General features: G+C 40.3%; 1 long non-coding RNA gene across 1 annotated transcript in view; it reads left to right on the forward strand.

Annotated features, from left to right (window-relative positions):
• The first annotated feature begins 799 nt into the window (after positions 1 to 799).
• The window catches only part of LOC132155529 (uncharacterized), a 30,288-nt gene continuing 16,170 nt past the window's right edge, over positions 800 to 14,917 (forward strand). Inside the window, exon 1 of the long non-coding RNA XR_009437258.1 lies at positions 800 to 1,607. This is a non-coding gene — a long non-coding RNA (uncharacterized LOC132155529). The remainder of the gene's footprint in view (positions 1,608 to 14,917) is intronic.

Genomic DNA, 14,917 nt, shown 5'->3' on the forward strand with positions numbered 1-14,917 from the left:
CTCTTATTCTGACAAATGTTATGACTCTGTGTCATCTTCATCTGTCCCTCCCTCTCCATTCCTCCCACATTCCCCTTCATTACATGCTTACTTTTTTTGACTCACATGTCCTGGGCAGGCTGCTTTTGATGCAGAAAAAGTCTCCCTGGAGGCAGTTGCTAAGCAACTGGCTACTGTTGGATTATGGGTTAGATCAGAAGCAAGAAAACACAAGCGTGGGAGATGGTGTGCATGTGTGTGAATGTGTATAAGGCTGAGTCAGGCCATCAGAAGCTGTCTCTGAGATCACACATACCCCCGAAATTAATATAATTAATATGAAAAAGTTTAATTAATATTTTACTATAATTAATAATAATAAAAAACATTTAAATAATTTAAAACAATTATTTAGAAATAAGATAAATTACAAATTATTTATAAAAAATGTGTGTGTGTGTGTGTGAATATAGATGGACATGCAACTGTGTGCATGTTTTTGGTTGTATTTAATTTCAAATGTTGTTAATTTCTATGTTCTGTGTGCATGAGTGAGTTTGAAGCCACTGATGAATGAACTCAGTCTGTTCCTGCCTTTCTGTCTGGGAGCTTCCATGTGGACCAAGAGAGGAGGAGGAGGAGGAGGAGGAGGAGAGAGGGAGGAAACAGAGGATGCAAATGTTCATCACAACAGCATCACAAGTAACTGATGGAGAGAGAGAGAGCAGCTCTGAGCAAAACTGAGAGTTTGGGAGGGAAGATGCCAGACAAAATATGAAGAAAGACCTGAGTCTATTAAAAAAACGAACAAGACAAGGAAATCCGAACAAAGATTCTGAATCTGAGTTTGAAACGGGAGACGTTGAAGGCAAATTCAGGATTTCTGGGGATTTTTAAAGTCGTCTAGTCTTCCGGATGTTAATCGTAGATGCTGTGATTCCCTTTGACGTTTCGTCAGATGGGATTTCGATATTTAAAGCCAGAGCTCCCAACGTCCTTCCTGCTCTCTTCTGGAACTATCCGCATGGTTTCTTGGCCTCTGACCTTTAAAGTTCTCCTTCTGTTTTCCCTGTCACCCGATCTTCAAGCCATCATTTCCAGTTGAAAGAGGACCAGTCTTCCATTTTTGGTTAGTACAGAGGACATCTTCATAACTCCTTGATTCAGACCCTGAAAGAGGGTCGTTTTGACTTGGAACAGAACTCGGGTTGTATTATTTTGGATGTGTACAATCAAGACAAGCTTATGCAACACCGGACGAGGACAGCGGGACCCTCAAACTCACTTGGTTCTGTTGCAGTGAAAGATTCATGAACCTAAGCATGCTTCTTGTTCTCTCTCTGTTCACGGCAAAAACAACTCCACCGTCGAGCAGCTTCATCACTCAGCACAGCTAACAGGACTGTACTAACTGGACTCTCGAGATAAACAAGCTGTCTGAACGGTGAGGATTGTTTAGTAAGAGTGACAGAACTGGACCAGGCGGACAGAAGGGTGCAGGGGGAGAGGACGGGGACCCAGGCCGCGTGGGGCTTCCAGCGGTTCTTTCAGGTCCTGCAGGGATGGATGCTATGGCAGAATAAAAAACAGGACGGGGAGTTTCTGCTGTCCCACTGGTACAATGCATGGTGAGTAAAGAGATTCATCTCCACATGTTCTTAAAGGGACAGTTCACACAAGAATTACAAGCATTTACTCAACCTCAAGCTATCTTTCTTCTGTGGAACTATCTAGTTTGTGGTGAACTATCCCTTTAATGAATAATATTACTTTCTTCCTATGATAACTAAAGCCCTGTGGGATCAAAGTTTTTGGGGTCAGGGGTTGTGCACTGGTCACTCAGCTTCAGCGATTGATTCAGTGTTGCTAGAAATACAAATTATCATTTTGAGCATTATATCCATTTCCAATCTTATGATGGGATCTAGTGTTATCTGCACTCAAAATATTATTAATATCTATTAATATCTTAATGTAAGATTTATGTTTATGAATTGCGAATAAAGTTTGCATCCATTTGGATCACATGGTTTTAACTTAAACTAATAATTTATTATGATGCATATTTGTCAGTCATATATAAATTAATATGTAAGAAGTAAGATTTCTATACAAAAAAACATGCCATAATCTATAACTATTGGGAATAATTAGAAACCAAGCAGACTAACTATGGCAACACAGGGCAGAAACTCTAACCCTGACAGGAAAAAAAAAAAGCTTTTAAAATATTTCTGTCTTTTTCCAATTCTTTTATTTTTGATGGTGCAAGAACTAAATTCTCAACCTAAAACAAAAAATGAATTAAAAGTTTGCATTGATAATAGACTCATGTTTAAATCATGGCAACCACCAGAACAATGGAATGTGCTTTGCTTGTAATTGTAAAACTCACCTGCATTTGTCTCCATAGGTACACTGTCCTTTCTGGTAGAATGTACAGATCATGTTAGACTTGCTGTTTTGCAGATCATGAGAGAACTCACAGTCATTCCCCTTATTACAAGCGCCATGTATGAAATATCTACAGAAAGACAGAAAAGTCCATAAAACCACATGATCTGGATATTACATTCCTATGATCAGAGCACACTTCATGGACAACCCATGGAAAAGACTGACGAATAATTTAAATTAAACCAAGGCAGTGAATATATATGAATCCTTTCCAAGTAGCTCTTTATATGAAGAATAATAGCATGTGTAAATCTCTGAGATCTTCTACTGTATCTGCATTTTATTCCAGTTCCAAATCAATCAAACAATTTTCCAAATTTAACATAGAGATGCATTAAAAAATACTTGATTCCACACACACCATTTGGCGATAACAAATATTACTATTAAATTCTATAATGAATATTTGCTGAATGGTAATATTTAATGAACAATTATAGTATTATAAAAGTTGCTAAGCAATTCAGTCAGAGAACAAAGGCAGCGCTCTGATACAGCATACAAGTTATATAAAAATATAAAGTTATGAGACTTTGCACACAGTCAAAGCTATTTGCTCTGGAACAAATAATAAACTAATGGGACCAAAGACTGCACGTTAGATTTACCCAGAATGAATCTCATATTTAACCACTACATCAGACCTAGATTTGGCCGAGGTGAGGCTGTCCTCGGTTGGTTTATGAGCACTAAATATGATCTGCGGTGATGTCACAATTATGGTATACGGAGCTGCCTGAAATGAACATATGAAGTAGACATGCTCATAAGGATATGTCCACATAATTTCTCCCATCCACTTTAGAAGTGGAACAGGGAGGTTCCCGAGAATGACTCTACAACTGGAACACAGCCAAGGAGTTGTTTAAAGTAAAAATGAATGTCCTTGTTTCAGTCCCTTTCAATATAAAAGTTGGTAACACTTTATAATACTGTTCCATCATTAATAAATAACTACACAGAAACAAATGAGTAATCTAATATTAGCACTCTAGTAACTACTATTAACTAACAAGAAACTCTGATTTATGAATTAAGTAAGAATGATAGTACATTTTATTTATATAGTGCCTTTATATAGATAACATGAACAGAAATACAAATATACAGTAGCATGATTAAACATATAAGCAGACAGAGATCTTATAGTGTATACGATAAGTAACAAAAGCAAGCACGGAACTAAAAAATGAGATAGACAAACAATTAACAAGACAGATTGCCCACACTAGATAGACTAATGCCCACACTAGATAGTCTGAACTTAAGTACTGCAAGCAAATTCACAGAACTTGATCTCATAGTTTGAGCAGACACGCAGGGGTGAATTAATTCAGAAAGGTAAGAAGGTGCAGAACCATGACTAGTTTTGAAAACTAGTATGAGTATCTTAAACTAAATACGATAGATGATGGGGAGCCAATATAATTGCTGTAAGACAGGAGTGAAGTGGGCTGATCTTTTTGGTAAATGAAAGGACATGAGCAGCTGAATTTTAAACTGAAACCAATTTTAGCTGCAAACAATCAAGGGCTTTGTTGAGTAGGTCATATAACAAGGAGTTACAATAGTCCAGGCGTGAAGTTATAAAAGCATGGATAATAGTTTCAGCATCTTTGACATTTATTGATGGTCAAATACGGGCAATGGAAAAAACAGGACTTGGCAAGCTGGTTGACATGGGGTTCAAAACATAGTGTAAAATGAAATAGTACACAGAGATTATGTACAGTATGTACTCCGTCAATGTTAACAGAGGAGTCAAGATGAGAGGAGACAAAGGATTTTGAGCCAACTAACCAAATCTCTCTTTTTTTCAGTATTTAATTGTAAGAAATTTTGAGCCATCCATACTTTAAGATCATGCAGGCATGATGTTAACACACAAAAAAAGAGGAATTAGGCTGTGCAGAAAAATAGATTTGAATGATAGTGAATGATCAGTGTTAAATGTGGAAATTAAGACCATGGCGCTGGATGATCTGACCCAGAGGAAGTGGACCAAGAACAGATCCTTGAGGCATTCCACAGGAAAAAGTGAGAGAGTGAGATTTGAGTTTATCAATGCTAATAAACTGTTGCCTGTCTGAGAGGTATAAACTTAGCCATTGCAGGCCAGTTCCTCTGACCACCTTTTCTAGGACCTTAGACAAAAACTAAAGGTTGGAGATTGGTCTAAAATTACCCAGGACTGTTTCGTCAAGGCCAAAAATTGAGTACTAGGGTGATCACGCCTACTTTCAGTCCAGTAAGTACATAACCAGTCATAAGGGATCTATTTACCATGTGAATGATAGATATAATGAGACAAGATAGAACGTTTCTGAGCAGGTGTGTTAGTAATGGTTCATAATTAGCTGTTCAACCACAGATGTACTAGTGAGTCTACAGTTAGAAAGTGGATAGGGTATCTGAGAGGCATAGGGTTCTTAAGGAGCAAAGAAAGAAAAGACGAAAAGATTTAGTCTATTTTGTACATAAAATATTGACAGAGGTTAGAAGAACCATTAGGAAAGCAAGATGGCGGTTTGATGAGTTTGTTGATATCTGGGTTTACACTTTGCTTTGTTAATAATAGTGGACAGGTAAGTAGAGCATGCAGTATTAAGTGCTTTTTTATATTGTAACATGATCTCTGAGTAAAGGTACCATGAACAAGAAGACCAGACTTATTATACAGTCGCTCAAGACGGCAACCCTTAGCTTTTATTAATCTGAGCTCCGGGGTGAACCAAAGGGAAGAATGAGCTAAGAGGACAGTTCTGGTCTTAAATGGGGCCAGATCCTCCAAGAAATTATATGTAGCTTCATTATATAATGAGAGAATCTCAGCAGGACCAGACAGATTATCAGAGAGAGACAAAGAGGAGGCAGCAATAGCAGTACAGTAGGATATTGTAGATTTAATTTGAGGTTTTACAAGGGGGAAACTTAAGTCAGATATGTCATGTAATAATGTAAGTGAGTAAAATAAAGTATAGTAAAGAATAAAATACTAACAGTTATTAGTCGAACGTGGTAGTTACCTATTAGCTAAGCAGTAACTACTATTTGTCATACCTCCCAGAGATCTGCTAGGAACTACTGTATGTTGATTTTTTTAATTAATATGCATAATGTAAAATAATTTCTAAATTTAAGATCAATAGTAATGAAAGGATTCATTGCAAACTTTTGAGGGTTTTGTAAGGTTTTTTATATAATTTCCTTCCAATGGATTTGGTAACACTGGAGTCACTTTCACAAAAGCTCATTTATTTCAGTACTTCAACTAAAATTGTGAAACTTGTGTATTAAATAAATTCAATGCACACAGACTGAAGTAGTTCAAGTCTTTGAATCTTTTAATTGTGATGATTTTGGCCTCCATTCAGAGGATTTGGCAATACTTGTGTCACGTCTGGTGGTTCAAGAAACACGGAGAGATCCAAGTGCAGGTATGTGACTTTATTAAAGGGGCAATCCAAAGAATAAACAGTCCAGGCAGGGTCAAAACCAGAATATCCAAACAACATGAAAACAGACAATAACACACGGCAAGGGCAAGACTACGGAAAGCATGAAACATACACAAGGACTCCGTGACACAGACTCAGACAGACCGGGTATAAATACACAAAAGGATGATGGGGAAACAGGAGACAGGTGGGGAACAATCAATTACCTAAACAAGGAGGAAGGTGACCAAATAAGGAGACAGGAAGTGATAAGGTGACAGACACCGTGAGAAAGGAGGACATCTAGTGGAAACCCAGGGACACAACCCAGACACTGTGACAACTTGAGTCATTACTAATGGGTTACAATGATCTTTACTTTAGAATTAAAATCACCCAATTACCCAATCTTGCTTTTATAGTGTCTTTTCACAGGACTCATACCAAAGCTGTATCACAAGTACAGTGTTTTACCAAGTGCGCTACCGACCAAGTTTAGTTCAAAAGAAAAAACAAACATATGGAGCTGCTTACATTATGTAAATGTTAAAGGGAATTAGCTTACACTCATGCTATGGTAAAAGTGTTTTGAGGTCACAATATTGTGTTAGGAACTCTGTTTATTCAATATGGGTCAGAAAGAAGATGGAATGTGGTCATAAAAACTACATTCTGAATTTTTTTATGCAAACAATGCTAACAATACAAGTGGATATTAATTTGTAGAAGGAGTGAATACAAATGCTCAAGTCTGTATTCACTGTACCATAGCAGCATTAATCATCATCTGTGTGTGTGGGTGTAAGGTACAGTGAGAGAGAGAGAGAGAGAGAGAGAGAGAGAGAGAGAGAGAGAGTGAGAGAAACTAAATGTGTTTGTGAAGCGTGTGACTGAGTGGTTTGCAAATTATGGACCCATTAGTGAACGTGTTCATGACACTCATATTAGCACATGCTTTCAGTTGCCTTCTGAGAAATACGAGAGGCCCTTCTCTGGCTAAAAGGCAGACAATATTTCTAAACCGAGATCTAGTGTCAATCAGAGTGTGTTTTCTGCAGGGAACACTCTCATTGTGAAATTCTCTCACTTTCTGGGTCTTCAGCATGGACTCAGTTCAACGACCCATAGCAATCTCATTACTTCCTCTGTTACGCAATCATCCAAAACTCAGTGTTTGTCATTCCCATGAAGTGGGTGGATTTCAGATCGCATCCACGTCTGTCTCTCTGTGTACAGACATCTCTTTTCTTTCTTTACTTCCTCACAATGGTTCTCCATCATTACTTCCAGTGAACTCCCAAATCTATTTTTTTTTCTATTGTTATCCTCTAAAATGAATCCAATTACCTATATATATATATATATATATATATATATATGAGTGGTGGGCATAGATACATTTTTTTAAATCTAGATTAATCTCACTGTAATCTTGGAATAATCCGTCTGCAGTGCGTATGCTTTTTATATTTTTTTACGCACCCATGTTAACGGATTCCAGCATTCACACGGTTGCGGTCCGTCAGTGCTTTCCAGGAAGGTTGCATCTGCACCAGTGCAGCAATCGTTTAAGTACCGAGTAGTGGACTGCAAACGCGTCCTGTGTGAAAGCAAAATGAGTATGAGTCCGTGCTGCTTCAGCACCACATACAAAACGCACACGGACTGCATACGCACTGCAGGCGGGTTATGTGTGAAACAGGCGCGCATCTTGTCGAGGTTTCCATTGGGAAGCTTCTTTTAAAAAAAAAATGTCCCTGAAGCAAACCCGGTGGCTTCAGCTGCATCCATGTTAGCACATCACGTTTGATGTGGTAATTTCACAGTAGGCATACACACAGGTTTAAAGACTCGCCCCCTACAGATTCGGCTAGGTATACATCCGCGCTAAAATATCAAGGTGAAAGTCTTCATAGCTCGCCTAGTATAGACCCAGCTCTCAACCCAACTCTGAGAATAGATTAACGGCAATATTTATGTTATCACCCGATAAGAGTCTCCCGTTAACGCAGCATGTTAACGCCGATAACGGCCCACCACTAATATTTATATATATATATATATATATATATATATATATATATATATATATATATATAAATATATATATATATTTATATATCTCAACAAATTAGAATATGGTGACATGCCAATCAGCTAATCAACTCAAAACACGTGCAAAGGTATCCAGAGCCTTCAAAATGGTCTCTCAGTTTGGTTCACTTGACTACACAATCATGGGGAAGACTGCTGATAAGACAGTTGTCCACAAGACATTGAAACCATTGAAACCCTTCACAAGGAGGGTAAGCCACAAACACCCATTGCCAAAGAAGCTGGCTGTTCACGGAGTGCTGTATCCAAGCATGTTAAGAGAAAGTATAGTGGAAGGAAAAAGTTTGGAAGAAAAAGATGCACAACCAACCGAGAGAACCGCAGCCTTATGAATATTGTCAAGCAAAATCAGTTCAAGAATTTGAGTGAACTTGACAAGGACTGGACTGAGGCTGGGTTCAAGGCATACAGACGTGTCAAGGAATTTGGCTACAGTTGACATATTACTCCTGTTAAGCCACTCCTGAACCACAGACAACCTCGGATGTGTCTTACCTGGTAAGGAAAAGAAGAACTGGACTGTTGCCCAGTGGCCAAAGTCCTCTTTTCAAATGAGAGCAAGTTTTGTATTTCATTTGGAAACCAAGGTCCTAGAGTCTGGAGGAAGAGTGGAGAAGCTCATAGCTTGCTTGAAGTTCAGTATTAAGTTTCCACAGTGTGTAAGGATTGGGGATGCAATGTCATCTGCTGGTGTTGGTCCATTGTTTTTTTTTTTTTTTTTTTTTTTTTGAAAACCAAAGTCACTGCACCCGTTTACCAAGACATTTTGAAGCACTTCATGCTTCCTTCTGCTGACCAGCTTTTTGAAGATGCTGATTTCATTTTCCAGCAGGATTTGGCACCTGCCCACACTGCCAAAAGCACCAAAAGTTGGTTAAATGACAATGATGTTGGTGTGCTTGACTGGCCAGCAAACTCACAAGACCTGAACCCCAGAGAGAATCTATAGGCTATTGTCAAGAGGCAAATGGGAAACAAGAAACCAAACAATGCAGATGAGCTGAAGGCCACTGTCAAAGAAACCTGGGCTTCCATACCACCTCAGCAGTGCCACAAACTGATCACCTCCATGCTATGCTGAATTGAGGCAGTAATTAAAGTAAAAGGAGCCCCTACCAAGTATTGAGTACATGTACAGTAAATTATCATACTTTCCAGAAGGCCAAAATTTAATAATAGTGTTTTTGTTTTTTTGTTGTTTTTTGGTCTTATGAAGTAAGACCATTTTTCGGCGAGTGAATGATACAACCTTTGTCTTGGAATACATATGAAATACACTTGTTTGTTCGCAGTGAGTTCACAGTTTCACGTAGCCCTACATGTGTCCATTGATTTATTTTCCAGATCTGAGGTAAATTTTCCACTTTCACTTTTAGTATGGTCATAAAGTTCAGGCAAATGATATTCAAACTCGCACTGGAAATTTTTTGTATTAAATATAGCACATAACCATTACCTGAGATTATCATTGCCATAGTTTGTATGTCCAGCCACGGTGTCACAGAAAAAGAAACTGTTTCTAAAACAGAATTAAGGATGATGAAAGGTCCAGGTGATGACAAAGTAATCCTCAGTGAAACACGGAACTGGAACAGACCCACAAGAATGAATGCTGAATTGGACGAAGACAGACATGCAGTACGGAGTACCTCAAAAACGATCTGACAAAGAAGAGACAAAAGACAGGGCATTAAGTAGGCTGTTGGAATTAGATGCAGCTGCCGCTGATCACAGATGATCAGTGGTAATGCCCACATCAAACAATCAGCGTGACATAAACACGAGACGAGCAGGAAACAATGCATTCATGAACCGTGACAGTACTCCTCCTCCTAGAGACGCCTCCTGAAGTCCACAGATTTCCTTACCTGTCGATTGTAATCATAGATAAGGGAGTGATCCAGGATGTCTCTAGCAGGCACACAACTTCTCTCCTCCGGACCGTAACCTTCCCAGTCCAACAAGTACTGAAATCCACGTCCCCTCCGTCTTGAGTCCAGAATACGATTAACTTAATATTTAGGTAGAGTCACAGCGGGGGGGTACTGGGGCAGGTGGATACATGAAAGGCAATAAAAATCTAGCGGTAATAAAATTTAGAGCAATATGGGACCAGGGTCTTGAAGGGAACGGCAGCAGTTGAAGTAACCCATCTGGGGGTCGACAGAAGTCTTACCAGTGGTGCAAACCGAACAAGTCAAAAAAAAACTGTGAACGTCGCGAGTGATAAGTGGCCACCAGAATCGTTGCTTGACCAAAAACTTAGTACGATTAACTCCTAGATGACAAGCCACATTGGAACAGTGTCCCCACTGAATGACGTCGGACCATAATCCAAACACACAAATAACCGACTTCGGTGGGCAACCATGCGGAGGCGTTACCCCTCTCTAAGGCCGTCTTGACCTTCAATTCGACCTCCCATGTGAGTGTGGAGACCACTTATGTCTCAGGTGAAATACACTCGGGAGTAGACGGGCATTCGGAACGGACAAAAATGCGCGACAAAGAATCGGGTTTGATGTTCTTGGAACCCGGGCGGTACGAGAGAGTAAAATCAAAATGACCGAAAAAAAGTGCCCACCGAGCCTGCCTGGAGGTCAACCTTTTGGCGGTTCTAATGTATTCTAGATTCTTATGGTCAGTCCATACTATAAAAGGTACCCCCAAGCCTTCTAACTTGAGGCGCCATTCTTCCAATGCCAACTTGACTGCCAACAACTCTCGGTTACCAATATCATGATTACGTTCGGCAAGGGATAACTGATGGGACAAAAACTTGAAGGGTGCATCCTTTCATCTGTGGGATAACGTTGGGATAGCAGTGCAGCTACCCCCACCTCAGACGCGTCGTTCTCCACCACAAACGGATGTGATGGATCAGGGGTAATTAAGATTGGGGCTGAAGAAAAGCAATTCTTAATTTGGCAAACACAGCCTCGGCTGTGTCTGACCACCTGAACATAGTTCTGGGGGAGGTCAAGGCAGTCAGAGGCGTGGCTAGTTGGCTGAAGTTGCGAATAAAACGCCAGTAGGAGTTGGCAAACCCCAGAAATCTCTGTAGGGCCTTACGGGAATCTGGATTTGGCCAATCTACCACAGCCTTAATCTTCTCAGGATCCATACGCATTCCCTCAGTTGAAATGATGTACCCCAGAAAAGGAACAGACTGTGCATGTGTGATATGTTTCAGTTCATGTGGGTGAGAAGGAAGGAGATCGGGGTCGGCTTTCTGAGGCTTGTGGGTACTTTATTCAAAATAAAATAAACAAACCGTGCCACACGCGGACGCACTTCAAATTACTTCACTACTTCTACAAAAGTCTGAAACGTTTGTCTTCCATGCTTCCTCGCCTCCATGTCCCCATGAGTCCTCAGCTCTCTCTCTCTTCGCCAGTGCCTGACCGGCTTAAATATCGCCTCCCCACGCCAATCACTGTACTGAGACCCAGGTGTTAGTGGTTTTGCACTTAACTGACTTACCGCCGCTCATCTCCACACTCTCTCTCCCGTCGCAGACCTCGCTGAACCACGCATCCCCCACCACAGCATGAAAAGCGCATTTCTCCGCCTTGACAAAAAACCCATTCCCCAACCTCTGAAGCACTCGTCGGATGTGCTGCACATATTCCTGGAGAGAAGAGGAAAAAATCAATATGTCATCCAGGTAGACATATATGAATTGGTCGACCATATCTCGCAGCACGTCATTGACAAATGCCTGGAAGACCGCTGGACAAACCGAAATACATGACCAAATATTCAAAGTGCCCCCTGGGGGTGTTAAAAGCGGTCTTACATTCATCCCCCTTCCTAATGCGGAACAAATGATAAGCAATACGTAAATCCAATTTTCGTGACGCTCCCTGCAACCTTTCGAAGGCTGAAGACATCAACGGCAAAGGATGAGTATTCTTTACCGTGATGCTGTTCAGTCCCCGGTAATCAATACAAGGTCACAGAGACCAGTCCTTCTTCCCCACAAAAAAGAACCCTGCCCCCACTGGAGAAGAGGAAGGACGGAAGAACCCTGAAGCTAGAGAATCAGAAATATATTTCTCCATAGCCTCCCTTTCCGGAAACAGAAAGCAAATATAATTTGCCTTAAGGCGGAGATTTACCTGACAGTAAATCTATGGCACAGTCATAGGGATGATGTGGAGGAAGAGAAGCAGCATGAGACTTACTGAACACTTCCTTCAGGTCGAGGTACTCTGTGGGCACGTTAGACAAATTCACTGCTTCCTCCTGAAACACAGACACAGAAACAGACGGACAGGCAGACACAAGACAAGACTCATGACACTTATTGCTCCAGGCCAAGACAGATCGCAGTTGCCAGTCCACTTTAGGGTTGTGACGGATGAGCTCGCCCCACCTGCATGGGCTCGTGATCGTGGACAGGGCTGACCGCATCCCCACCGCTGACTCGTGTACCTGCAGGATCTCTCGGAGGATGACTGGGTAGGGTCCGTCGCTCTACTCGGGACAGTCGTGCATCTACTATTAGTGCCAATAGAACGAGGCACAGCATGGGTCTTGGTTCTCCCAAACTGCTGTACCCCATAATGCCACTCTCCCAGTCAGCAACGTTAAAACGAATGCCACCTTGGCCTGTTCATTATTGAAGGTCCTGGGTTGAAGAGAAAAATGCATAGAGCATTGTGTTAGAAAAGCTCTGCAGTAATCCGGCTCACCAGAATATGGTTCTGGAACAGGAAGGCGGGGCTCCGGGTGTTGTGGGGGGAATGGATGGCGTGGGCGGTGCAGTAGGAGTAATGCCTGTACAGCGCGACCTGTGTCGTTAAGGTTCCTCCCCTGGGAATCCATCCTACGAACGCTGGCACTGAGAAATTCCTCCAGCAATGAAGAGGGGTTACTCGCTGCTTCCATAGTGGTCAGATCATTCTGTCAGGGATTGAAGACAGGAAGCAAATTGCAAGTAACGGTTTATTGACAGAAATGAATGAGAAAGGCATCAGCTGACGGTGGGTGGCACAGGGACCTCGATGACAGCGCAGAACGGGTGAGATGGTGAGTTGAGTACGCTGGTGAAGGATGATGAAATGTCCAGGTGATGACGAAGTAATCCACAGTTAAACACGGAACCGGAACAGACCCACGACAATGAACGCTGAACGGGAGGAAAACAGACATGCAACACAGAGGACCTCAAACAACGATCTGACAAACAAGAGACGAAAGACAGGGCAGTAAGTAGGCTGTTGGAATTAGATGCAGCTGCCGCTGATCCCTGATTATCTATATCTTTTTGTAAATATTTTTGTAAAAGCACACCAACTTAAATAATTAAGTGTAATCTATTTTTATACAAATATTAAATATATATTTTATCACTTTAAGTGCTTCTGTGAGGTTTTGTTTGCTGTTTTTGTGTTTATGTATGACTGTATGACTCATTTTCAATCAGCAGTTTTTTTCTTATTTAACCTTAAAAAAATGGTTGACTGGCATCAGTTGAGGAGTAGACAGTTATTCACTGTTGTCTGGGATGCAACATGATGCATTAGCATTTGCATTACAAATGCAATGACATTACATGTTTCTGACTATCTCCAGGTTTTATGAAAGAAAATGTAAGTAATAAACTGAATGGAACACAATTTGTTAATATGATATCTAAATGTAAATATTTGTATTTTATATTTGCATTCAAGGTTTGAAATTTGCATTCAAAAAAAGTGCTGTTCCTCCTCAGTATTGTATCCTGTTTTCCAGTGCAAATGTCTAAATGTACTTGAGAAGCAAAATAGCATAAAATAAGAAGTCTTGTTTTATGAGAATAAAATGAACTTATGACTCGGAAAAATCTATTTAATTAAAAAATAAAACATGGTTCCCCACTGACAGAATTATATTAAGTACTCACCTAGTTTGCTCATTTTCTGAGAAAATCATCCCATGTAAATGCGATTTAAAATTTTATAGATATTTGTATTAGAAAACAAAACAAAAATACTGAGGAAGATTTTCATTGATTGATTGTAATGCAATACATGCAACATTTAATTCCATGACTTTATGAATTTGAGATTTTCTGCTCTGATTTAAGAACTTTTAAGGCTTTGATTTGTGGAATTAAGACATTTTGGGACTGACAGATGGGTAAACTGATTTGATGGATTTCAGTCTAGGTGACTCAAAAGTCAAAATGACTTTCTGCGAAGGTATAACTGAATTGGTCACAGTCACTTTGAAGGCAGACAGAACTGGGCCACAGACGGTCCATTAGGGAGGAGGCTCTGCTATTTCGGGTCTTCCGGCTTAAGAGGTCTCCGTGTCAGTCTAATGGTGTTATTGAGACTCTGTAGGGAAACCAAATGACTAAAATCTGTGATGCAAATACTGAGGCTGATGATGTACAAGACCTAAACGCACTCTGGAGTTTTTATCTTAGAGTTTGAGAGCTGTGACTGGGCATTTCTCATCCTGCTCTTCCCCTGAACTTAACTTCATGTTAATCTGTTTTTGCCTTCATTGACCGGGGCTGAAAGGAAGTCTGGGTCCAGGCACTAAATGGTGGGAATAAGGGCACACGTACAATGAAGCTCGAGTCTATTAATTACTTTGATTGATTTATGTGCCAATACGTGCCTCTGCAAACTTGTTATGATTTAGATTTCCTGATTATTAGTGACATGGAGCTGTCCGTCTGGTCTTTGTTCATAATACATAGAGACATTGGTATGCAGTCATTAAGGGTCTGTGGGTAATTCAGATCGTGTGAGGACATAAATGGCTAATTTTTACTTTCTCAAAAGTATTTAATATCGCCTAAGTACACACTATTCATGCTTCAGAAGAATCGCATGCATGGCAATCTAAATCAGAATCAAAAGTTGACATAGATTTGATAGGTGGATGATAAAAAAAAAAAAAAAATTATAACCATCTCTGTTGTCCTTAGA

Source organism: Carassius carassius, chromosome 13, assembly GCF_963082965.1.
Source record: "Carassius carassius chromosome 13, fCarCar2.1, whole genome shotgun sequence".
Classification (NCBI taxonomy): Eukaryota; Metazoa; Chordata; class Actinopteri; order Cypriniformes; family Cyprinidae; genus Carassius; species Carassius carassius.